This window comes from Cheilinus undulatus, linkage group 4 (genome assembly GCF_018320785.1).
Source record: "Cheilinus undulatus linkage group 4, ASM1832078v1, whole genome shotgun sequence".
Classification (NCBI taxonomy): Eukaryota; Metazoa; Chordata; class Actinopteri; order Labriformes; family Labridae; genus Cheilinus; species Cheilinus undulatus.
Genome location: NC_054868.1, coordinates 14,195,283 through 14,220,350, shown reverse-complemented (window position 1 = coordinate 14,220,350; position 25,068 = coordinate 14,195,283).

Below are 25,068 nucleotides of genomic sequence, written 5' to 3'. Positions count from 1 at the left end.
ATTTTAAGAGGAATGTAAGTGTGTTGTTGGAACTATTCAACTATGCACTTGCAACTGTATCTTAAATGAAATGCATGATCCTCTAAGTGGTGTGAACAGACGCTTTTGTTTAGTTTCCAACAACAGTAGGCTTCAGCATCTTCAGGCTCCTGCAAAAGAACATTTCTTAAAGTAGTCTTTGAAGTTGTGATCAGGATGCGAGATTGTGTGTGTGTTTCTGTAAGTGTGTGTGTCTATGTGTGTGATTTGGGTTACGTCTTCTCATCTGGTCTTGGCATTATGGAGTCAAGCTTGTTTTCTTTTTTTTTCTCCTCCTTTGCCTCGCAAGTTGCTCCCACCATCTGGCACCAGGCTTTGAAAACCAGGCCAAGTCTCTCCCACCAGAATGGCATGAAAATATACCCACATATACCCAGCCATCCTGTCGCTCTCTCTCAAGTCAGCTGCAGACTACAGGCAACGATGAGGTAAGATGGTGGGTTAAATGGGATTCATAGGAATTTTATGGGTCAGTGGAGACATGAAATGTTACGTTTGAAACTGAAAGTATACTTGAAAATGCATGAAGATGAATTTGCTTTGTGCTATGTTAAAATTCAGATCAAATGGCCAATTAGAAGGTTCCTGAATGTCTTTTTATCTGGGTCAGAACTTTACACAGCAGAGAGATAAGGAGAGTGGGCTCGGTTTCAGGTTTAGAACAGGTTCTAAGCTCCAGTGACTTTTTTGTGTAGTTAACTTCATGGCCCTGTTAGCATACAAGAACTCCATTGACTCCTCTCTGTTAGAGGCCAGGGTCATTTGCATAACCTATCCCACCCTCTTGCTGCCAGTTGCTTCAGCCTCTCCCCCACACTCTGTTTATTCTGTGTGACCGGGCCATCGCTACACTCCTGTGCCATGTCGATTCCTCTGTCCGTGGTCAGTCTTTAATTGCCTTGGTTTTATGCTGGGTCAGGCTGTGTGCAATGCACACTCCTAAGTAGGCCTCACTGTGGCAATGACCTTTAAACTGCTCTCTCACTCTCTCACAGACACACCTTCACACATGTTACCCCCCCCCCCCCCCACACACACACACACACACACACCCACACACGCATACATACATATCCTGTTCTAAAATAGTCTGTATTTCTTTGGCTGGCTTTGGGAGCTTAATTTTTCTTCCAAAGTGAAACCAGAACTACACCTTGATAGATAAAGTATCAGACTTAAAACACAACTTCAAAATATGTGTAGCACATATGCCTATACCTATTTGTAAATCAATTCCCTTGTAAACAAATCAAACAAAAATCAGTCCTTACCTTCAATAAAGGAAACTTTGAGCCTTCAGCTTTAAATTAATTTTGCTAAAGTGTCTGATTTTTTTTTCTTTAAACTTAAACAATGCATTAACTCATAATATTTGGTGAAATTGATCAAAAAAGCAGCCAAATCTTTGGTACATAAACGAGGGTGTACGAGGAACATTGCTTGTCATGTGCACGTGTGTTTGAATGGCACAAAAGATTCAATGAGGGCAGAGAGGATGTCCAAGACAATAAACATTCTGGGTCCCCATGCACATCAAAAGCTTCTGAAAACATTCAAAAAAATTAACAAATATTTTGAACTTATTGACAATTTAGTATAATGATAGCAGAAATGGTCTCCATTGATAGACAGTTCAGCAAATTTTAATGAAAATTTGAGATGACAAAAGTGTGTGCCAAAGTTGTCCCAAAACTTTGGGCTTGATACAATCCCCAGACAAAATGGCAGTCAGTGCACTGGAAAACACCATTGTCACCAAGGATAACAAAAGCCTGACAAAGCAAGTCCAAATTCAAGGACATGTTGATTATTTCCTTTGACATTAAAGGCATAATTTTAGAGGAGTGGGTTCCAGATAACCTTTCAAAGTAGATGAATATGCCCGTTTCTGTGGTTTTCACTGGCGAATCCATCTTGCAAAGCTCCTGTCTGAACCAATTGGGACCGGAAAGAAAGTGACTGGACCAATCAGCAACGAGGGGCAGTACTCTCAGGCGAGGCGGAGTCGTGATGCATGCAAGCAGCCACAAGAAGCCGATGCAATTATGGGCAGAAGAGCTTAGTGTGGATGCTGCTAAAGCACCAGTCTTATCAGAACTTGATGACATTTCTTCGTTAAAAGAAGCACAAACAGCAGTGAGTTGTTTTGTTTTCAAAACCGACAAAAGTTGTGTACTGACATGTCTACAGTCGCCATGGTTCGCGTTATTCTTCTGTAGCACTGTAGACAGAACGTTCATCCAAGTTTTTTTCTAATCCTCTGCCCTTTCCCAGAGGCTTATTATCGAAGGTTTTCCAGATGGATGTGTGAAAAAAATCTATCTGGCATATCAGGTTAGGTTCCAGAAGGGTCAACGGTCAATCAACACAATTACAAACAGGTTCTAGAAAAACTGCAAGAAAAAGTCAGAAGAAGGAGACTTCAGTTGTAGAAAAGTTCTTTCATTCTTCTTCATGACAACGTGCTTACACTAAGCTATTGGTAAAGCAGTTTCTGGTCCAAAAACAAATCACAGTGCTTGATCACCCTTCCTATTCACCTAATCTAGCACTGTGTGACTTTTTACTAAGATCAAATCATGCTTAAAGGAACACGCTTTGAGTCTGTGTCAGAAGTTGAGAAAAGAACGACAGAGGTTCTGAGATAGAAGAAAACCGATAGGCGGTGGGCCAACAGGATATATCCTGTATTTAAACGAACCCTGGCAAGGGAGTCCCTGATCTTTTGACTGCTGAATCTTCATTCCATTACAAGTAAAAATAAAATTGTTGTTACTCTCACTTCTTGCACATATTTTTGTAATCGATCAGTTTTAAAAGTTATTTTAACCGGCAAGTAGCGCGGACAGCTATGTTTGGGGTCCGATATGCATGACGTAATCAGGCTGCTCATCCAATGACGCACTTGGAAAACTGTCTTGAGCTCAAAGATCTGTCATAGCTGTCAGATGAATGAATGGACTAATTATCGATCAATTTGATGTAGATGGATGTGTAAATCCATTTATTTGACTACATTCAACTACACAGGAGGTTACAGTAACTAAAAAAATCACCAAAAACACACTGCAAATCACATACCGTGATTACAGAAATCATTTTAAGTAGCGGTGTTGTACGTAACTTTATTGCTAATCGGCTAAAGGCTGTGTTTGCAGTCATATCTATACATATTTATATATGTTTATATTCTGATGTTTAATATATACATATGTGTGTGTGTTTCAAATTACTATCCATAAGATTTTAAATTGCATCTACATCAAACAATAACGATAAAATCAAAATTCCTGTGAAGCATGTTCTGGGAAGATTTCTATTGAGTATTAATTATCTATACACTTAAATGTTATGAAATGAAGTGAAAAATGACCTATGTACTACTCTTTCTGGAGTGTTTTATGCACACAGTGGAGACCAATGGGCCCATCGCCCCATTCACAGACACAGGCTGGGAAAATTGTATTAATTCTGTTTTTCTTTGAAATGGCTTTGCATCAGGGAAGAGGCAGTAGTACATTTCAAGTTTTATGGGGAACTGCTTTGGGATATGCAGACCCCTGCAGCTATACGAGCTAACACTGGTTATCACTACAGCTATTTCACAAACATTACCAAGATGAAATGAACCCAGAAGAGATAATAAAGGGTAGTCTTTATTCAGAGAGAGACTGTCAAACAAGGTTAGTATCAAACATTCAAGGAAGTGATTCATAGATCTTTAATTCAACCTTTGATTCAATTTGAGACTTGGAACTTTTGATCTGAAGAAGAAAAGTAATGGAAATAAGGTGCAAACCAAAGGGAAATATATTAGACTACCTTTTGATTTTAATTTTAATGTTAAAGTACACACTTTCTATCCAGTTCTCAGATAAACACAACTTAGATATCTCAACTGAAACTGCAGTTTTTAGCAACAAGATGATTATGATCCAATAATAAATCATATAACTTCAACCCACTCGTGTATTTTAAAAGGACTACATACAATCAAGTTTAAATGCTCCACATGATGCACTGGAAAAGAGTTAACCACCAAAATTTAAAGTACCTTGGCAGGATACAACAGTTGCAAAAATGACATTAAACAGCACAGAATTAACATGGCATTAGCAGAAGACACATCAGAGTTTTTTAGAGCAGTAAATCAAACAGCAGCTTTTATCAAGCATATGTTTGATCAGGTTTAAGGTAAGGCTACTGTGTTGCTGAAGAGATGCCTATGTGCATCTAGTTGGTTACCACTGCTGAGATGAGAAGCACAGCCATTATTACACACCTCACTCAGTCATTGTGTATTCCACTGACAATGAAGCGCTGAGCAGGATCTAAAACAAAGCATTCAGTGTATATCTCCATCACAATATGATTATATACATACAAACACATAAACAGGATACTTAAAAACACCATCAAACTGGGATAGTCAAGTCCATGTAAACACACTCAATGAGGCTGTCCTCCTCTTGTTTCCAGCGCTCCACACAATGAATGAGGACACGCCAGCAGAGATGAGAACCCTATGGTCACATACGGCAGAGTTCTAAAGATCCTAACAGGCTCCACACCTTCTTCCAATAAAGTGTATAGTCTGCCAACAAGAATAAATACAAAAATTAGAAACTCAGTCAAAAAAGAGGTGAAAGAAAAACTAGTTCAGTTTGAAACACTCACTGCAGAAAAGTTGCTCCATGCAGCTCCAGAAAGAGATCAGGTTGTGCTTCTACAAATCAGGGGCAGGGATTTGGTGGCCAGAGAAAATGACATCACCTCAGCTGCTCCAGAGTTTATACATGTTGCCTGTCAAAACAATAACATGATCTTAAAACAATGCTTAATGAATCACTAACAGTAACAGGCTAACTGACCATAAATCATTTATTTTAAATGCTTGGTCTAGTGGAGAAACAGCATTTGATTTTTCTTATTTCATTTAAGGAGCATTATTGTTTAAAAGTGTGTCTTCCCCCTGAACATATAGTTTATCTTTATGTAATTTTCTCATGTCCATATTGACACTGATCAGCTTGTTGTTAATAAAAGTGACAGTGGGACATGTGATCCATGTGGATTTAACTAAGGGGTGACTGTTCTTGTTATTTCTTTGTCAGCTAAAAATAAGCAAATATAAATCATGTAATGCAATTCAGCTAATTTACTACCAAGATACAATTTTTATTCCATATTGCCCAAATTAGTTCTAAGATTATGTGGCACTCTGACAACAGGTGATTAGGGAGAGTACTAGCACTTTCATTTTTAAAAAATCCCATCCATTTTTAAGTCTCAAAAAACATCAACAACATACTTTGTTTATGTCAACAATCTGACAGCTGGGGAGATGATCCTTGAGGTTGCTGCCTTCTCCTCCTCTTCCTCATCCTTATGATAGTGAAGGAAAAATGCAAGAGACAAGTGAGATACTGCTTAACAAGTCCACAATCACCACAGATGAGTTGCAGCTACTATGTTATACAGTTAGACACTTTATTAATCCCAATGGAAATTCAAGCACAAATACAGATCTGACACTAAAAGACATCACATGTAGGACAAGGGAAACGAGCCAAAAAGTCCCTGAACAAAGACATCAGTGACTTTAGCCTTGTCAGTACCATAGATTTTGTAGCACTTCGACTTAACTTCATTGCATGGGCATCAGTAATGTCAGCAACATCATAACATGATAAACGCATTGAGGTCACTTTACAAAGAGCAAAAAAAGAATGTCTTAATGTTCTTGTATGGACATCGTTACCTTTAGTACCTTTACATCTAAAGCCAATAATTTAGTTTTTAGTACTTTTACCATTTTATTAATCGGTAATGTGATTAGCATCATGCTAGCTACGATAATGATACGCACGGTACTTTGCATTAGCTCACGCAACCTTTGCCCTCACAATGAGTCGACATACGTTTGGACATAATGCTTATGAGAAAAGGGAACTTCATAGTCACTGTTTGCAATACCATAAACTTACCCTTTATTTGTCGAATACACGGACTGCAGACCAACTATCAGGTCTCTGATTTTGCAGGTGAAGGTGCACCTACACCGTCCTCCAGTGTTGAACACCAGTTCTCAATGTAACGTGCTCTCTGATTGGCCAATAGCGCTCACACCATATGAATCGCAGCCTGCTATTGGCCAAACGTTATAGTAGGCAGCGGCGTTTGCCTGAAAAAATAACGAACTTCAGGTTACGATAGTAAAAAAAAATGTGCAAGTATTTCGAGTGACAACAAACAGAATCTGATTAATAGTCAAATATTCTTCATAATTTGAGAAATCTGGCTCCTCCCTCGGTGCAGATATTAGTTATTTTCAAAAACTAAAGCAGATACGCGGCCTCGGCCCACCGCCTACAACTGCCACTGTTTGATCAGTGGAAGACACAAATGCAGCAGGGTGCTGATGCAGAAGTGGAGTACATTGAAGGAGAAAGACATTGAAGGTTTAACTGCCTCTGTTTTACTTTGTGTGAATGAGCTATGCACACTTACACTCAAAATGTTTAGTGTAGATGATTCTGAGCGGTTTTACAGTATGATACGATGACCATGAATTGTTGCAGCACTGTCTTTCACAGTAATGAACCCCTCTCTGATGCTCTTTTTCTCAGGAATAAAAAAATATCCCATATACTGCTGGTATGATAATTTAAAAAATGTGTGTACCTCCAGGTATCAAACAAGGTAAAACATGGCGACAACACCTGAAAAAGCGCAATTAACTTTGGGTGAAACTGACTCATGAAAACTGAAAGCAGTTTTGTTTCTCTGGCACAGGCAGGATGACTGATGCCATCTAGCTTAGTGAAGCAGCCAACAAGATCAAAGAGGAACACATCAAAATGCTGGAAGACACCAAAACATGCTGTATCTTCAGCAGCACCTTTATCCTATTGTTGTTGTCTTTTGCCCATCTGTGCACAAAGTTTTCTCTTTTTTTTTTTTTTTTTTTCCTTTTTAATGGTTCTTAAAGTGATGATACCAGAACAATGTGATGGCATGAGCTCTGTAATTCAAATGAAATAATATGTTGATATTTAGTCTTGGACCAATACAATACCAGTAGGTAGTTCATGACTCCTTGTTGATTTCAACAGATCTTGGTAAATGACATAAAATGTCCAATTAAAAAGCATGGCTGTGTTTCACATGTATAAAGGTTCAAGTGGATACTTGTTCAGTATCTTGAGTGAAAGCCTGAGATGAGGCTCTTAACATCTTGAAACCAGGACACTTTTTACCTTCTAGCTTATCAGAGTAAACTGCACCATATCGGCACTCTGATGGAGACTTGTTTGATGTTAATTTCCCATTATAACTAGTTGTAATGGCAGGCATAAGAAGGCAGGATGCAGCATGAGCAGGAGCATTCCAGTAATGTTGACTATTACTGCTTCATCTTATCTTGCTTTGTAAAGGTGTATGAAAATATGATGCATATTGTAAATAACAAATGTGTTTATTTAAGGTCAATAAAGATATGATGCCCAGTGAGGTAACACAGATCTGTTTGTACCTTGAGTGCAGTCAGTTTGTTTTAGACACGTACAAATTAAAAAAGAAACATTGATAACTGATTAAGAAGTGCTAGATGAACAGATACATGTGGGATGGAAAAGAGGTTAATGAATTTCCTGTATGCATCAAAATTAAGTAAAGGCAGGGATGAAATGCTTTCCAAATGATGACATGCATTAACCAGTGGGGGGAAAAAAACTCGGCTTGCATCTTATACTGACTGACCTTAAATACTCTCTGTACAAGTTTTAACATTCTGGAGTCTTGCACACTGAATGCGTCACAGTTAACATTAAAGGAGACTAAAGGGATGTTCGAAACTTCTGGATATTGGTTCATGTGAAAGGGTTCGTAATAAATATGGGACTCACAAAGTCCCTTGATAAATCAGAGGTATTAAAAAGTGAAAATCATATCAAAATTGTGTTTCTAGAATCACACCTGTGTTTTCCTAAAGTTGATGGGTTTAGACCTTTAGTTTTGAGGATGATCATCCATTTTGACATACATCCCTTGGATGCCTGTGCAGTAAAAAGTCCAGACTCTTTTTTTCTAGAGAAGACAACAAAGTCCATTTATCGTTTACTATAATTAATAACAACCGTAGCAGTGCTACTTGAACTGGTCATGAGCTGTTGCTACATTTACTGACATGTAAGAAATTTGCATCAAATGTAAAAGAGTCAGACCGCTGTAGCTGTGGGGCCATAACACTTTAGTCACTCCATCTTTAGCGGTGTAATCCCTCTTGATCTAAATAATGTTAGGTCATTTACGCTTGTATGGATATTTGACTTTAATTCATCAATAATTCAAATTGGGCATTAGGAACTTAAAATGTTGTGAACTGTGGTTGGAGTAAAATCTTAATCTGATCTTAAAGAAAGAGTACTGTATTTTGATCAGATTTTGGACAAAACTATCCCAATTCAGCTTGTTCACTGAATTTATGAAGACTTTAAGAAATCTTACAATGCTTGAAGATGTTTTTTTTTTTTATTATAGAATCAAAAGATAGCTGTTATATTAGTATGTTAACCCAATCAATAACTATCTTTTAACATTATCTTTAACGAAAATGGTACCTTAATGATAAACTGCTTGTTGCACTGCAATGTAAATCCATGACTCCATGAGTGAATTCCACAAACAACGATGTACTGTAAAAGTGGACGACTTTTATATTTAAATAGCTCAGAGATTTTTCTAAACTATTTATATAAAACACAACCTTAATAGGGAAGGCCAAATGCTACAGTGTTTTTTTTTTTTTTTTTTTTTTTTGATAACTATCTCAGTCTTCCATAAAGCCTTTTTTCAACCAATATGTCATGCACAGGCAGTTGTTCAACATTTTACCTTAGTTTATGTGTTTGATTTTTTTTTGTCTTGTTGGGGAAAGAGAGAGCGTATGATTATCCTGTACATTGCATAATTTAGCCGTTCATTCATTTGAGTCCTTGTGATTATAATTCAACAGTTTGTTTTCTGGTCTATTAAGCTCTGTCAGTGTGACCTTACTGACCATAGTCTAAGAGGCTAGGACACGTCTGATAATGTAAGGCCAGGATGACCCTTTCATTTTTCAAAGAAGAATTTTCATGTATGAGGCTATATCTCCTGTTAAGTTCAACAGATAATCTTTTTGTGCAGCAATTTAAGCTCACTAATACATCTGAAAGCTAAATATTTTATGTCACCAGAAACATCAACTTCTGAAAACTTGCTTCATAAAAAATGTCTGCTCCATCTAGAACAGTAGACTCATGCAGAGACTGAGTAAGTGCTATCTGCTGGGTAACTCTGTCAACACCATAATCATTGTTGATTGCCTTCTCTTGCAATAAAGAACACAACAGATGCTGCTTCAAATCCCATACAGACTTGTCTGAATTCACACATCTGAGCATACAAAAGGGTAAGAAGAGGTTGTGATTTTTTTATTTACTCATTTTGCTCTTACATTTTGCTTTGTATTTGTTTAACTTATTAGTTTTCAAATTTATCTAAAATGACAAGAAATATTTTTGTTAGGTATCCTTCCATTAAAGAAAAAAAAATCCCACAATGGTGACTGAAACTGAAAAAATGTATTAATATTACAGTAATAATAAAGTAATAATAAATAAAAACGAACTGAAAATTACACATTGCTTTTGAATTGCGGTTTAACAGGATCATTTTAAAAACAATCTAATGAAACTAGCCTGGACAAAATTTATGATACCCCTAGAAAAGACTGACAATAATTTCTCCATATGGACATGTTAAACTAAGGTTTGTCCTGTGATTAGCATCAAAGGTGTCCTAATACTTGTAAACAGTCAGTCTGCCTATCGAAAGGATGAAAGGTAGTCACTGTGCTGTTTGGTATCATGGCATATACCACACTGTATATGAACCACAGAAAGCTAAGCAGAGAGTTGTCCCAGGAGGTTAGAAAAAAAAATTATAGACAAGCATGTTAAAGGTAAAGGCTATAAGACCATCTCCAAGCAGCTTGATGTTCTGTGACCAAAGTTGCACACATTATTTGCAGTGATTGCTTCAAAAGGTTGTGCAACAGGATATTAAATGAATGGTACCATCAATTTTGTCCAGGCCAGTTTCATTAGTTTGTTTTTTAAAATAAAGTAAATAAATAAAGTAACAAACCGCAGTGCAGTACAGTTTAAAGCACACACACACTCACCCCCACCCTCCTACTTCACCCCCCCCCACCCCCCACCCACACACACACACACACACACACACACTGATCCCTCTTACTGACAGGAGACAGAAACAGCACACCCAGAGGATAATGGATTAGTATAGATTTAAGAAGATTCCACTGTTTGCTAAGTATGTGTGTCCTATATCAAACACAGATCATCTGTCAAATACAAAAGACTATAACGAAGACATGACCAATAATCCATCTTTTAAGGTGTGGTTGTGGGTGGGGGATTTCTGTTATTGCAGAAAAAGAACATATTTATCATTACTTCTGAAGCAGCATTTCCAGATTTAAAAATGACATGTTGAAAATTTCAGAGTTGATTTAACTCTCAAAGTGTAATTTTTAACTCCTTTCTGAGTTAAGGGCTAACTTGTCAGTTAGAAATGGGCATGACTCTCGACCCCATTCTTATATAGGGACATCCTGCTGTGGTAGCCTCATTTATAAGGTGAAATCAAGAAAGTATTAGAAGTGCATTAAAATGCATCAATCAGTTGTACAGTAAATTATTAAAATTAACACCTACAGTGAGAAAGTGATAATAGAAGCAGGGCTTGATATGACCTTTTCTGCTCACTTAAGTGCAGATTGGTGAAGCAATGGGGGAGAGAGAAAGAGTGCTGATTTAATACCTGGTTTCAACTGGTGTTAAATTGTACCAATCTTACTGCCTGTGGCAGTTAACACTGGTCTTTGTGGATTTGTTATTTGCCATGAGGCTTTGTTTGCATATGAGGGGAGCAATTTTGCACCAAATCTTTGAATATTCCCTCATTTATATCAATGTAAATGGGACAGGTCCCCATTTGCTCAGCTGAACAGTTGGCGTGTATTTTGAGTACAGTTAGTGTGGATTTCCCCTTTACCCATGCTCTGTGGAGCAGATGCTGTCTTTTTTGCCATTTGCACAGCTAAAGAATGCAGAAAAAGCCGCACTTATTTTCAGTGGTCCTGTCCCTCAGTGTTTAAATGTAACACTGTTTGAGAACTCAAAACCCATGATGAATATACAGTATACTGTACACTTGGGAGGTTGAATTAACACTCATAATTTAGCTGTGTAGAGTTGATTTGTTTTAACAGAAGAGTTCATTAACAGCACTACTGAGAGTAATTTTAACACTCTTCAGAGTTTATCAACCTGTGGTGTTAAGGTTCTAATAACACCAAACAGTGTAAGCAAGTGTTACATTTTTACCTCAGTGTACACTAGGGACAGAGTTAATGTGCCAAATTCCAGATAGGACCAAATACACTCAGATAAATTGTTAAATTTAACTCTGTAAGTGTCACTTCAACAATGCAAAATTTACTGTGTCTGGCTTTAAAGCAATAAAAGTATGTTGAAGCACACTCCAAAACACCCGCAAAGCAAAATTAAGAATGTCCACATAACAAAACCACACACAACAATTCTGTCAGTAGGAAAACATTTCAATGCACTTTAAAATGCAGAATTCCCTTTGAGCTCATAGTTACACCTTTGATTTCTTCTTTTGCTTTGCTACTTCTAAAGAAAAAATCTGTTATACTTAATGGAACTTTCTTTATAGGATTGAGCTTAGACTTAAACAATATCTGCTTCAGGCTAAGAATACAAACAAAATGTAAGCCATAGGCTGTCAGATTAGAGGAGTGGGTTCCTCTGCTAAATGCTGAGGGATTTTGATATCAGATAAATAATGCATGACATCAAGATTTATGTAGTGCACACTAGAAAAGCCAATTACTTACCATAACTTCTCTCTCTGTGTGCTTCTCACCCTAGGATCCTTTCCATATGTTGTTGTTTGCATGTTTTCTGTCTTTTGTACTTCCGCATAGCCAAACCATGGACTAGTTTAAAACAGAGATACAGTCTGAGCTACAGAGATAAAGGAAGTGATGGCTGAGATTTAGGCACACCAAGGTTCTTGGCAACAATTTTAACTCTGAACATAAAAATGTCTCTTGATTGGAATGAAAGTCATCATTTGTAGGTGGCTGTGTGTCTGTGTGTGGTGGTTCCCTGTTGATTGTGGTCATTTTGTAAATTGTAAAATTTGTCTCTTTATGGTTTGATTGACACTTCAAACACAAAATCTTTATTAATGTCCCTTAATAAAGATTTTCTGAGGTGCTGTTGCCCAGATGGCTTTTAATCCATGTGTGATACTTTGGGGCCAAGTGCCTACCACTCGCTGCCTCTGATAAAAGGGGGGATGGGGTTCAGGATGGGGCTCAAGTCCTCAAGTCTCACCCTGGGTCACACCTCTTGCCCTGTTCCTGCCTTAATATGTGATTTCTTTCTTTTAATATCCTTATTTCTGCAGCTCTTGCTCTTCTCCTCCTCCTTTTCTCTGACCCCTTTATCTTTGTCAAATCACATCTTCTCTGTCCCTCTCTTTAGGGGGCGTACTGCAAAGTGCATCAACAACCCCCCCCCCACCACCCCCCACCCGCTTGTTTCAGTGACCTCACCATCTGTGAATTTGTCTGTGTGAGAATTCCAGTCTTTGAGTAAAACCATGTTTAGTTTCTGCATATATCTGTTTAGTAGGGCTGTTGGCTGGGTTAAGGGTAGGCGGGGGGGTTGGGGTTGGGGGTTGGAGTGGCAGGGGTTTGGGAGCATGGGGTAAGCTCCACTCATAGCTGTCGTAAACACCACTAATGCATCACTAAACTTGGAGAATGCTGTGTGTGTGTGTGTGTGTGTGTTGCACACACACAGCCGACTAATCCCTCATAAACCTACATTTTATCGCTTACCACACCATTAGCTCAGCTGTGGCATTCTGCCTGGAGATGTCAAAACAGAGGGACTACAAGAGTCTGTGCTATGTCTTTGTTGCTTTGTACAAAGAATCCACATTTCCCTGGGCCTTGTGAGAAATGAAAAGAATAATATCATTCTCAGCTGAGAAACAATGTAATGCTGGCTGAAACCAGACCCTTTTTCTTTAAGTTTTTGTAGCCAAAACTGTAAAACGAGATGTAAATTTAGGCACTTTGAACTTCAGCACTGGAAGAAATGTTTTCTTCACTTAAAATTGAATTGAAGTCAGTCTTTTCTGCATTAATACAAAAAGCATTAATGCCAACTGTATTTAAACTTTTAAATGTATTATGTCAAAGTCAGTTAAACTGATATTGATGTGATTAACACTTTGTTACTTACTCAATTTTTAATGCCAGTGCCGCAGATTTGATGGAAGCATATAAATATTCCACAAGGAGGAAACATTTCTCTTACTTTCCTAGACAAACAAGCACAAGCTCACACACACACATACACACACACCTACAGGTAGCAGATAGTGGCTGTATGAGGCTGTCTGCAGAATGGCGTCAGTGACAGAGAGAGATCTCCTGGGGGGTTTGAGATGGGGAGCTAGGTGACACTGTTAACAGTCTCTGATCAACTTAGGAGCTACTGTATGTGTTTGTGTGTGCATGTGCATGCACATGACCTCACCTGTCACTATCAGTCTCTGCATTTGTTTGTTTGTGAGTCGGTGCAGGTAACACTGAGTGTGTCTGTTAGAACACATTTGTGTGCCGTTATATGTGTGTGGGTGTGTGTGTGTGTGTACATGTGTGTTTTTGTGCATTGCTTGGTTTCATACAAAATGCTTGAGCTGTCAGCCACAGACCCTGTCTTCCCCAGAGCCCCTCACTCCACACATCTCAGTGACGGCTTCATGGTTATGAAAGCATCACACTGTGGTTCAAACACTGTGTGCATTTAGAGCCACGGTCTGAAGTTTGACTACAAGAAAGAATATTTTTTTAAGCAAACTTGATAAATTCTTCTTTTTAAAGCTTGGGCTGGGTGATTTGATTTTAACTCCAAGATAAGCATTTAAAAGGAAACGGTTGCTCCACCAAGTCTCTATTTTTTTGTCACCAACATGACTGGGAAGAAATGATATTGAATAAAAAAGCTTCCTGAGAAATTATTCCAAAATACTACTACTACTACTACTACTACTACTATTTAAAAAAATATAAATAAAATAAAGTACAATAATGAAATAATTGGCTATATACACCTCTCTTTTTGCTGATACTTTGTCTTGTTTCAACAAAATCAAACTTTTTTTTTTATCAATACCAATGGCAGCCAATATTTTTCCATGATGGAATAGATTTGGCTCCCCAAATGTACCCTTACAGTTTGTTTCTACTATACAGTCTCGCAATAAAGTGGAATGACTACCGGAGCTTTGTTTTGTTTGTTTTTGCAACCCAGTCAACACTCTGTTTGAAGAAAGTGCCTAAATATGCAAATACAGAATAATCCTTTCAGAGAGAAAACAAAGCTTTCACTTCTTGGTGACCTGGAAGTCAGTTTACTTAAGACAGAAAAGATGCACACTTGTGTGAGGTGGAGGGGGGTTAAAGAAAAATCACAAACACATTCTGCAGGAAACAAAGAGAGAAACATGAAACTGAAATAAAATGGAGTTCTGCATTTTCATGGTGACGATATCTTGCTTGACACTGAGTGGTTGTGTTTGTGTTTTACTTAAGCTTTTTGACTTGTCTGTCACAAAACAAACACTCAGGATGTTTTTTTTCGCTCTTTGTTTTTGTTATTTATATTCATTTTCTTATTTGGCCAGGTGTTTTAATGATGAATCAACTCCCAACCCCTAAATTTATAAATATGTCTGATGCCACAATTTGATTTACCATTTGGCCCCATGTGGTTAATATTAATTTTTATGCTAATATGGACCAAAAATAGATTCTTGTCAACAACAAACATCTGAAGTTCTCTATTAATCTCAAAAGCAAATACAAAAGTCATGGTTTCTTTTTTCTCTTAGACAAAAACAAAGGGACATGTGGAAATAGAAAGCTATAGGTCACAAGACAGAGGGGAATAAAAGCTGCCTTTATTGAGGCTGAAACCAGTAGATATTTGGAATCTTAGGTAGAATGAAAAAAAAAAACTATATTTCTACCTATATTTGGTGTCTGGCAGCAGAAAATGCTTCAATACAGCATTTCACATTCACACATAAGCAACACATTCCCGCATAAACACCACTATGTAAAGCACCCAACTACCCGCTACATTCACACGTCTCTGGCATAAGAGCTGCAGTGTCTTGCACAAGAAACTTTGACATGTGTCTCTTATCTTGTACTTGAGAAACAACCAAGTCAGCTAAGCAACTGCTACTTTATTACTGCTGCTGCTGCTGTGTTAGGAGCCTTTTTTCATGTACAACATCCTATAGGTTGTTTGCTGATGATGTCATGTCACAGTTAAGAAATCATGAACATGGAAACTCCTCCATCTGAAGTCTTTGGAGGGGAGTCACACAATGCTCATGTACATCCATTTCCACCAAGCGGTCCATTTTGGTTCAGAACAGTTTGGCCTGATAAACTCTAATCATTTTAATTTCCACAGCTGAGGTCTGGTCAGCCTGATACCTTAATGGTTTTTAATGTGTATAAAATCACAACAAAAAGGGACTTAAGGCAGCTAACACTCAAGTGGGAGCTATCGTTTAGTTCACATTTAAGAGCCAGATTGATGAACTGGCTCATTTGCAAACACACATCATTACTCGGTCACTCGCACCACAAGGTTTATTTTCTTTATGATACATTACCATTTCAGATTAAATCATTTTTATGGCAAGACATGGAAGAAAAGCTAGTGGTGGGGTGCAGCTAGCCTCTGAACTAATCCATGCTATGATTTGATTCACTGATGATTCATTAAAATACAGAACAAATTGGTTCAGTGCAATCCAATTTGATTTGATTCAATGTGAATCCATTGTAGAATCCAAATAAGTTTGCTGTATAAAACTGGGAAGGGGGTTAAAAAATAGGCTAAGTATCAAAGACAAAATCCCAGGCCTCTTCTGCAAACATTCTGTCACTGTTTATGAACAGAAGTCTTCATCATTTTGACAGGTAGTTGGAGGGAAAAATGTTGAAATAGTTTTGGTAAATCTTTACCCAGCTGTAAAACAAAATATTAAAATTGCCAAAGAAGCACAAATTGAAGATTATTTAACAATTAAAGGTGTTTTGGATAAACCCAGTCACAGAGGGCTGTGTGTCTGCTGGTAGGCTACAGGAGAAAAATGAGTTGGGCGACTATGGTGGTTTGTAGAGCAGTTTGCTCCCTCTGCTTTGTTAGTGGTTTATAAATGGCTGCATTTGATTGGGATTAGCTAATAATGATGGCCAATTCTCCATAGCAACCATCAGTGTTCGAATAAAGAGTAAATGGTAATGGGAAGGTGTGAACCGTGGTGTAAAAGTAGTCAGACAACTAGAAAAGCGCTACAAGTTCAGGCCATTCACCAAACAGTAAATCAAAAACCACTTTCTATACATGAAACTTTCTATTTCATAATTCCTCTTAATGTGACTATTTAGTTTACATGTCAGGTTGTCACCCAGACATCATTTCCTTTTGCTCTTTATCTGACTGTTCTTGTCAGTTTTTGTTCCTGAATTGATATCAAGGTTGGTAATGTTTAATATCATATCAGTGGGGTCCTAAGTATTAATTTTGTCACCAAATCAATCATGATAACTGAAAACATCTCAGAGTGTTAACCAGTGGTGGCTGGCCAATAGAGGGCGCTGGGGCACAGCCCCCCCCCAGCCAGACACACATTAAACAATAGAGAATGAATTAGAAAAAAAACATCCTTTTAAATAAAAAATATCAATATGTGTATGTGTTGAAGACATGATACAGACCCAGCAATATGTGATTATAATGTATTACAAGTCATCTAAAGAAAGAAATCTGCATTTATTCAGTGTTTTCTTCTCTTTTCTGTATACTTTTGCTCATCTGGGGCTATTTCCATTTAGCCCTGAGGAGGCGGGTTTAAGGCGCGGTTTCACCAATGGCTGATTTACTATATAAATGAGTGATGTACAGATGAGCCAATCAGCACGCTTAAACTAGATCCGTTAGGGGCTACTTTCAAGTAGCTCATCGCTCAGTCATTGCTTAAGTTAAGACTAGTCTCTTCTCGCGTAATTAAACGGGAACTGGACGGTTGTGACTGTATACATTCTCCAGTAGTGGCTGACTGAAACTTCTTCAAGATTGCTGTGAATGGAGACCTGATGGAGAAACTACAGAAAGCAGAGCTGGGTCTGGATCAACCTGGTTGTCACTGAACAGGAGGCAGGCGGAAAAGGAAAGTGCTATCCGCAGGGCTTCAGTAACGGATTCACCCGCGACGAGGCTCGGCTAGCAGGCTAATGTGGCTAATGCTAATGTTTTCATGTTTGCTGAGTCAATGCGGTCATATCAGCCTGTCTGAAACGGGACTGGAAATACGAAGCACTCCTAAGAAAGTGAAGAAATGGGACACACACAGATAAGTCTGTGAAGCCAGCTACGAGAAGCCCCACCTGTCTCCGTTAAAGCAGCCGTCTGGATCAGGTAAATGAATGTTCATTCGTATGTTTACAGTAAAACGTTGTTTGATAAATGAGCTACATCAGTTATGACAGTGTCTGAAAGCTTTACTGAGTCCTGTCATTTAGAGTGAAGCTGATCAGTGGAGATCATCACATTTATAGCAGTTTTAATGATAGAAAAGAGGCTATCAGATGTTGATAATTATCAGTATGTTTTGATAATAATCAGTCTGTTTTGTATCGTCACATTAGAATTGAGTAAACCCCAGGAAGAATAGCTGCTGTAATGCAAACATTAATGAGGATCTAATCAAACATACAAAAAAGATGAATTTTATTTTTGAACACTATGTGTTAAATATTAGGGTAAATTTTTGTGCCCATCAGATCCACTTGTGAACAGGGACAAGGTGTTTGCAAGTTATCTGCAGTTCGTTTGCATTCATTTTCACCCAAAATAAAAGGCTGTTGCTGTTTGTTTTGATTCTGTTTGATTTTGATAAATAGGAATGATTAATCAGGATCAGTGTAGTCATAACATCTTTCTTTTAAGTTAAAGATAAATATTACTTCTGATGTCTTTTCCAGGCATGTGGTATCATCTTCATCCATATCAAGAAGCTGTTCTCCTTCACACATCCCCTCATCAGCACACCTCTGCTGCAGGGAGAAAAGTTCCTTTAAGCTGAACTCTTCTTTTATGGACAATAACCTTCAGGGCACTCTGACAGAAACTGTCAGTCTTTATCGTCACAATACTGATGAAAACAGCTGGATCTGAGAGGTGGTCACAGAGACACACAGTTATCTAAATGCTCAGGCTCTGACTGAATCTTCCCTTGATAATATATCCTGATGAGTTTTTAAAAGTGTTAACTCAATTTCATGTTTGAATCAAATGATTGTTGTATGATAAAATGCAAAGAAGAACTGTTGTTTTTATACTTTAACTTTTTAACTATAAAAAGAGACAATGTGCCCTGTAGTTGAACAGATTTAGGACAGCCCCACCAGTGAAATTTTTCACCAGCTGCCACTGGTTTTATCTATGAAAAGTGTTTATTTTCGGGGTCTGTTTATGTGCTGCTTGCTGGTCTTAGCATTATAGCTAGTCTTTAGCACCTAACGTGATTCTCGTGTAAAGGTAAAAGGTCAATTTGAATCCCAAAGAGATTGAAGACGCTTAGACAGGGCATGGGGGAACAATCTATGATAAAGGATAACAGTGCCTGTCCACTTTTTGGCAGCACTGGATCTCAAAGTGAAATTCGCCATTCGTCTCCCTTAGACCAAATCCTACAACACTTTTGTTGCATGAACCAAGCCAAACAGCAAGCTGAGTAGTCATGACTAAAACAATTTATTCAGCACAAAAACAGCATTCGATAAACTGAGGAAAAGGCAAGAGTACAAGACCCTGTATTTCTTTACAAGGAGGAAGGAACTACATACCCCACAATCCACTGGGATTCATTTAATTAGATTTTCATGACACCTTTTAAAGCTTTTGAACCATTTAATGGCCATTTTTCTACACTTATCTTTATTGTAGTGGTATTTGAAATGATATTGTAATATGTCGTAGTTTGAGCATTAATTGATTCATACTGCAGCAAAATGTTTTGTCTTCATCAACAGTCAACAGCCTTTGTTTGTGCGCTTGGTAGACATTTCCATCACAACGGAGACCCCACCAATCAGAGACATCTCTGTGACAGTAAAGGATTGTGGGTATTATAGTATTTTTGTCTGTTGCTTTTATTGGGCCTCATTCACTAATATCTTCTTAAGATTTTACTTATATTTGTTCTTAAAGACTCTCAGAGAAACCTTTGTGAGACTCATGACACATTTTTAAACTATGTTTTTCTTAAAATAAGGTTGATATCTTGCAAACTTTTTTTTGCACGTGGTAAATCCAACTGCGATTCCTCTGATAGTATGCCTTCTTATCAAATCCGCTATGGAGGAAATGAATGGGATTTTTGGTTCTGGAACCACACTGTTGAACCCTGCAACAAGCAGCAGAGCCTCAGTTAACCAACCGCATTGCACCACACTGCCTGCCCCAGTGATTGGTGCAGGTATTGCAATGTCAGATCTGTATCCAAAAGCTTCAAGAGAATGGACAAGAGATGAAATTAATGCAGAGTACCGACAGAAAGCTTTGCCCATGTTTTTTTTTTTTGAAACGTAGAGCGTAAATGACCCTCACCCTTGTTTAGAAAGGTAACTCTTCAAATATCAAACATTATCTTTATGGTTAAACCAGACTGAACCTATATTTTGTACAAGTAGCAGTGGAGCAGAGGATATTTCAACCACTTTGCCACCATCATGATTATTTAGTTCCCTGTGCCCTAGCAGGGTGAAGTGTCTACATTAGGAGTGATTTTAATGTGCTGTTGTAAAGAGCCAGCAGAGAATCATTTCTTATTGCTGAAGATCTAAGGTCAATGTGAGATGTACAAACAGCTCCCCATGCCATGCTCTCTATGTCGACCACAGAGACCAGCTGGCCATACTCTCTTACAAAATCCATAACCGTGGCAGACTGATTCATGGAAAGCATTCAATAGGCAAGAGGTAAAGGTCAGGGTTATTAAGACATAAAAACACTGGGATGTGGGATTTTGTGACATTCAGTTGACTCAAAGGAAAATGTGTATGCCTAAATGTCAGCATGGCTCACGCACGCAACAGCTGCTTTTATTACTGGATTAAGAATTTAGAATCCGCTGCATTTTTGGGCTAAGGCACCGTAGCTGTGAGCTTACTTTACAGAGCATTAATATTACTGAATCCTACAAGCTTAGGGAATAACTTATTGTCAGAGTGTAAAAAAAGCTGGTGGATACTGCTGTGAACCTCTCTCCCTCTGGGATGTACAGGCTGAGGATTTTGTTATTTGACAGAAAATGTCATCCTGTGAAATCCTCCCTTATATATTTTGGATAAATGCTTTATCCACAATATCAAAAATGGTAATGAAGACATGCAGACTTCTTTTTTCATTCTTCTAGTTTACAAATAAATAAAAGGACAAATGAACTGTTTAAATATTCTTGAAGACTGCAATTTTGAAAATGTTGCCCCCCTTAAAAAAAAAAAAAAAAAATAGGCTTTTGAAAATGTATTTTATACATTTATTATTTATGCATCTGTGTGTTCTTGGAAAACTCCCTGCTATTTTTTTCCCTCCTTTCTTCTAGAGAAAATCTGTAATATATCCTCTACCTGGGCATTTTATTTTTCCCCAGCTATTGTTTCCCACATCATGTGGGCACATACATTCTTCAATACCCAGCAGTATCTTCTGTGGCAGAGACAAGGATCAACAATTTTGCTGTACACCTGAACTATGTGTGCTTGCTTCCTGTGTTTTCAATGGAGATAGAAACAGAGAGTGGAGAGAGATACAGTAAGATTAAGTTAGGAAGGGTGTGCGCAAAAGAAATATTAAGAGAGAGGAGGCAGAGGTTGAGAGAACAAGAGAGGCGAAGATGTACTACTGTGTGCAAAAGATAATCATTCTTGCTTCGCGACTTTATTAGTAATCTGTTTTAGACTGAGTGTGTGAGGAAGAAGACGACAAGAGAGGGTGAAGTAATTTATGCTTAATGGGGTTATCAGTCAATTTAAGATGCAGCTAGAATAAGATAAACTGGCAGTTGAGCTAACACAAGAAGCACACAGAAGCTTTGGTGTAAGGTGGAATAATAATAATGTATTTACATAATATATATCTCCATGTAGATATTTGTTCCTGTAAGATTTGGAATGACACAGGGAAGGGAGGCAGAGTCTTGCCAAGGATGCTCTTGGGAAAAACAGAGGTTGACAATACATCCCAGCTTGACTGAGACTGTCCTGTCTTCAGACTTCATGTGTCAAGTCCCTATCAATGAAACACTTATATGTCCTGCTTTTGCACAGCCCTTGTCCCAGTTTAAATGAAATGAAATACCACGACAATGCACTGTGTTTGCAAGACTGTAAATATGTCTATCAATGTCGTTACCCAGGCTTTTGCTGTCCTAGGAGAACACTGCTAATGCATCATGAGTCAAAGTTCACCATTGATTTGTCACTGTACAATCAGTTTTGGCGTGCAGCTGTGGCTTAGCTAGCTTAGCCTACTGACAAGAAGACCTGCTACATAACATTAGAAAGGCTCACTGTCATCAATCAGTCCATCAATATAATAAACCAGTGTTTCTTTAGCACCAATTCATAACCAGTTTTCATGCTGAAAAGCTAGTCAGTGTTTTCCAAAGAGAACCAGGAAGTACAGCTTCCTTGAAAAACTACAAGGCAATGAACATGCCGTGCTTAGTGCACACCACATGTGTCCATTTCCTAATGCCCATGGAAATGTCAGCATACAAAGCCATGTTAAATCTAACAAACACAAACAGTGGCTGCACACTGGAAGTAGCACCGTCACGGCCTATGGCAATGAGACACCCATCAGTGACAGCCAACTCAACAGAATTTGTTCTGCTAAAACAATGCGATAACGTGTCTTGTGGTCAAAGGTGTTATATTTAAATTTCTTTCAAATCCAGTTTTCTTTGATCTTGGTCCAACTGTACCACAAGCTCATACAAGTCAATTTGGGGTAAGATTTAGGCAGCCCTGTTATGGATCTAAAAATATGGTCACCAAAGAAAGTGAGGAACATTGCCTATCTTAGGACTAGCGGACACAGATATATTGATGCATTTTTAAATGTGATAGGGTAAGACAATATTGCATATTAATTCAGTCTGGTTGATGTTTAAAATAGATACCAGGGCTAATTCTTCCTTTAAAGACAAGACTCACTAACAGGAATATGTTTTTGATTAACTATTTGAAACTTTTAGTCAAAATTGGGAATGTTTACTCTGAATGGGAAATTTTTCAAAATCCATTTTATTTGATTTTTATCGGGATAGTTTATGATGTCACTTTCCACGTATATGTTATTCTCATTGCATGTCCTGCATGTCATCCACTACCACTTGTACCTGCATTATGTTCACTCAAGTCCCACACATGGCATATGACAATTTTCAGTGTTTAAATCCTAGCTTACTCCCTGATCAGAGCACAAAAAGTCAATTGAAAGACAAAAAAACAGAAGGCACTCACATCTGTGCCAGCGGTAACCAGGACTCAACTTTGACTACTTTGCACACCACCCACTGTGACTAGTAGTTTTCCAAAGTTACAGGCCACTACAAATGTTTACTAGCCACAACACTGTTGTCTAAAAAACCATATTTTTTTATGTTTTCAGCTGACTATTGCATGCTTAAACTGACTTGCATTAGATTTACAATCATTTGAAATGCTTTACATTCAGATGGCAACTATATGCATATCCCCCATGGTCAGTGCGAAGCAGGAGGAGCCAGTGAGGGTCTGTGTTTATCCTCCAGTACACTTAAATTTACATTGACACAACCAACCCATTAACGCATGTGAGTGTCGCTCTTACCATGGCATGAAAACCTTTACACCTCTGCACATAGCCACACATGCACTTTGCAGTTACTTTGGGGAACATTTGTCACTGTTATGTGCAAGCTGGCCTCATTGCAACACGCATCTAACCCTTAAACACTGGTGCTAACAGCCAAGCACAGTTAGTTGGAAGTTCAGGTTGTGACACTGAATTCAACCACCAAAATGGTCACTGCTTTATCGACTGCAGCTGAAATCAATCGGCATTTGGCGGATGTTAATGCCAAGCCCTGCCCGTAAGTGCTGCACATGTGTATGACATGCAGTGCAACTGAGGGCTACAGACTGACTGACTGTAACTCTTGGTATTACGAATAGCAATGCCAAAGTCATATTAACAGACTTTATTTACACATCTTTTATTTAAAAGTCATACAGGGGTGAAATTGTTTTCCTGATTACAGTCAATTTTGAGTCATAAATACTGTAGTACAGTCACCATCAGACTGTGCAGACAGTAATTTTGTTGTATTTGCACCTTGCTGTTACCCATCTTGTCTCTAAATCAGATGCTTTTAGCAAAGACCAATTTGCATGGTCAGGGAGTGATTTTCCCCTAAATAATTGCATAATGGCTTAGCTCCTCTTATTGCAACATAATAGGAGAGCATTAAAGCTTTTATCTGTTTTCTGAATTAGTGCCTTTTTGACTCATTTACACAGTTTAAGTGGGAGTCAGCCACACAATGCTTTAGTGAATCAGGTCCTTAGCTTATACAAAGCATCATGCTGTGTGGCTACAGTATAGTTCACAGACACTATATTCAAACACATATTCTATAATTCACATACAGCAGCAACATTTAAACTCTGATGTCTCAGTAAGTGTCTCTTATAGAGAAATGTTGCATGTTGTATGATAACATGTTTAACAGAGCAGGAAGAAGTGCTTTATTTCAGGAGAGCTTACTTTGATTGGAGAGAATGGAGCAGGTGTATTATCACATTCTGATTTGCCAGATATGGGTTTGTTGCTCTTTTATCTGAGGTTTTTCACATTTCAACAAAAAAACTGTTGTTTTTTTTTATCATTGTCACTTGCTCTAACATTTAAAAATGAAAAATGTGTCCAGATGTCAGACTGGCCTTTCCTGTCTGTCTTTGTGCACTAGCTTCTTGGTACCTCCCAGGACCTGCAGCAATAAACGCGAAAAATTCCCCCACATACAGTAAATGTAAAAGTTGCTGTGTCCCATGGAAATCATGGGAACCAGCTCCCCTCTATCATGTACCTCTCTACCAAGCTGCTCTCTGCACTCCACTGCAGCTACCATTTAAAAATACATGAATGAAGCTCTGCATCGAGTAGAGGTGTCATTGGCGTGTTGCGTGATGTGCCATGCAGGGAATGTTGAAGGGGGTGGGATGATTATAGCCAACTAACACTTTTTAATTGTCTACATAATGTGAGATTGCATGGGATTAATGCAGAGTCTACTTTTACCAGATACAGTTTGTAATTATGACTGTTAATTTCAGTAACTCTACGCTTGGTATTTCCACACACAGATCAGTATTTACCAATCTGAAGTTATGGGGAATATACACTCAAATCCCACCTCAGCTCGTACATGTACATTTCCAACTCAGTGTGGACATGCTGTGCGGTATAAATCTTGCGGTCTTAGATACAGCATTAAAATATATTTAATGTTACACCAGATCTCTGACAATTCATGTGAGCAATATTGCTTTTTAAATGGTGTTGGTGCACAAGCTTTCAGCTGATTTCATCGTTATTTGTTATCTTTAATGAACAAGTTTTTTTTTAACCAATTCATAAAAATAAATAAATAAATAAATAGAATGACCTCAGTGATTACTGAAGTTCCATTGTACACCATAATGATACTGACCACTGT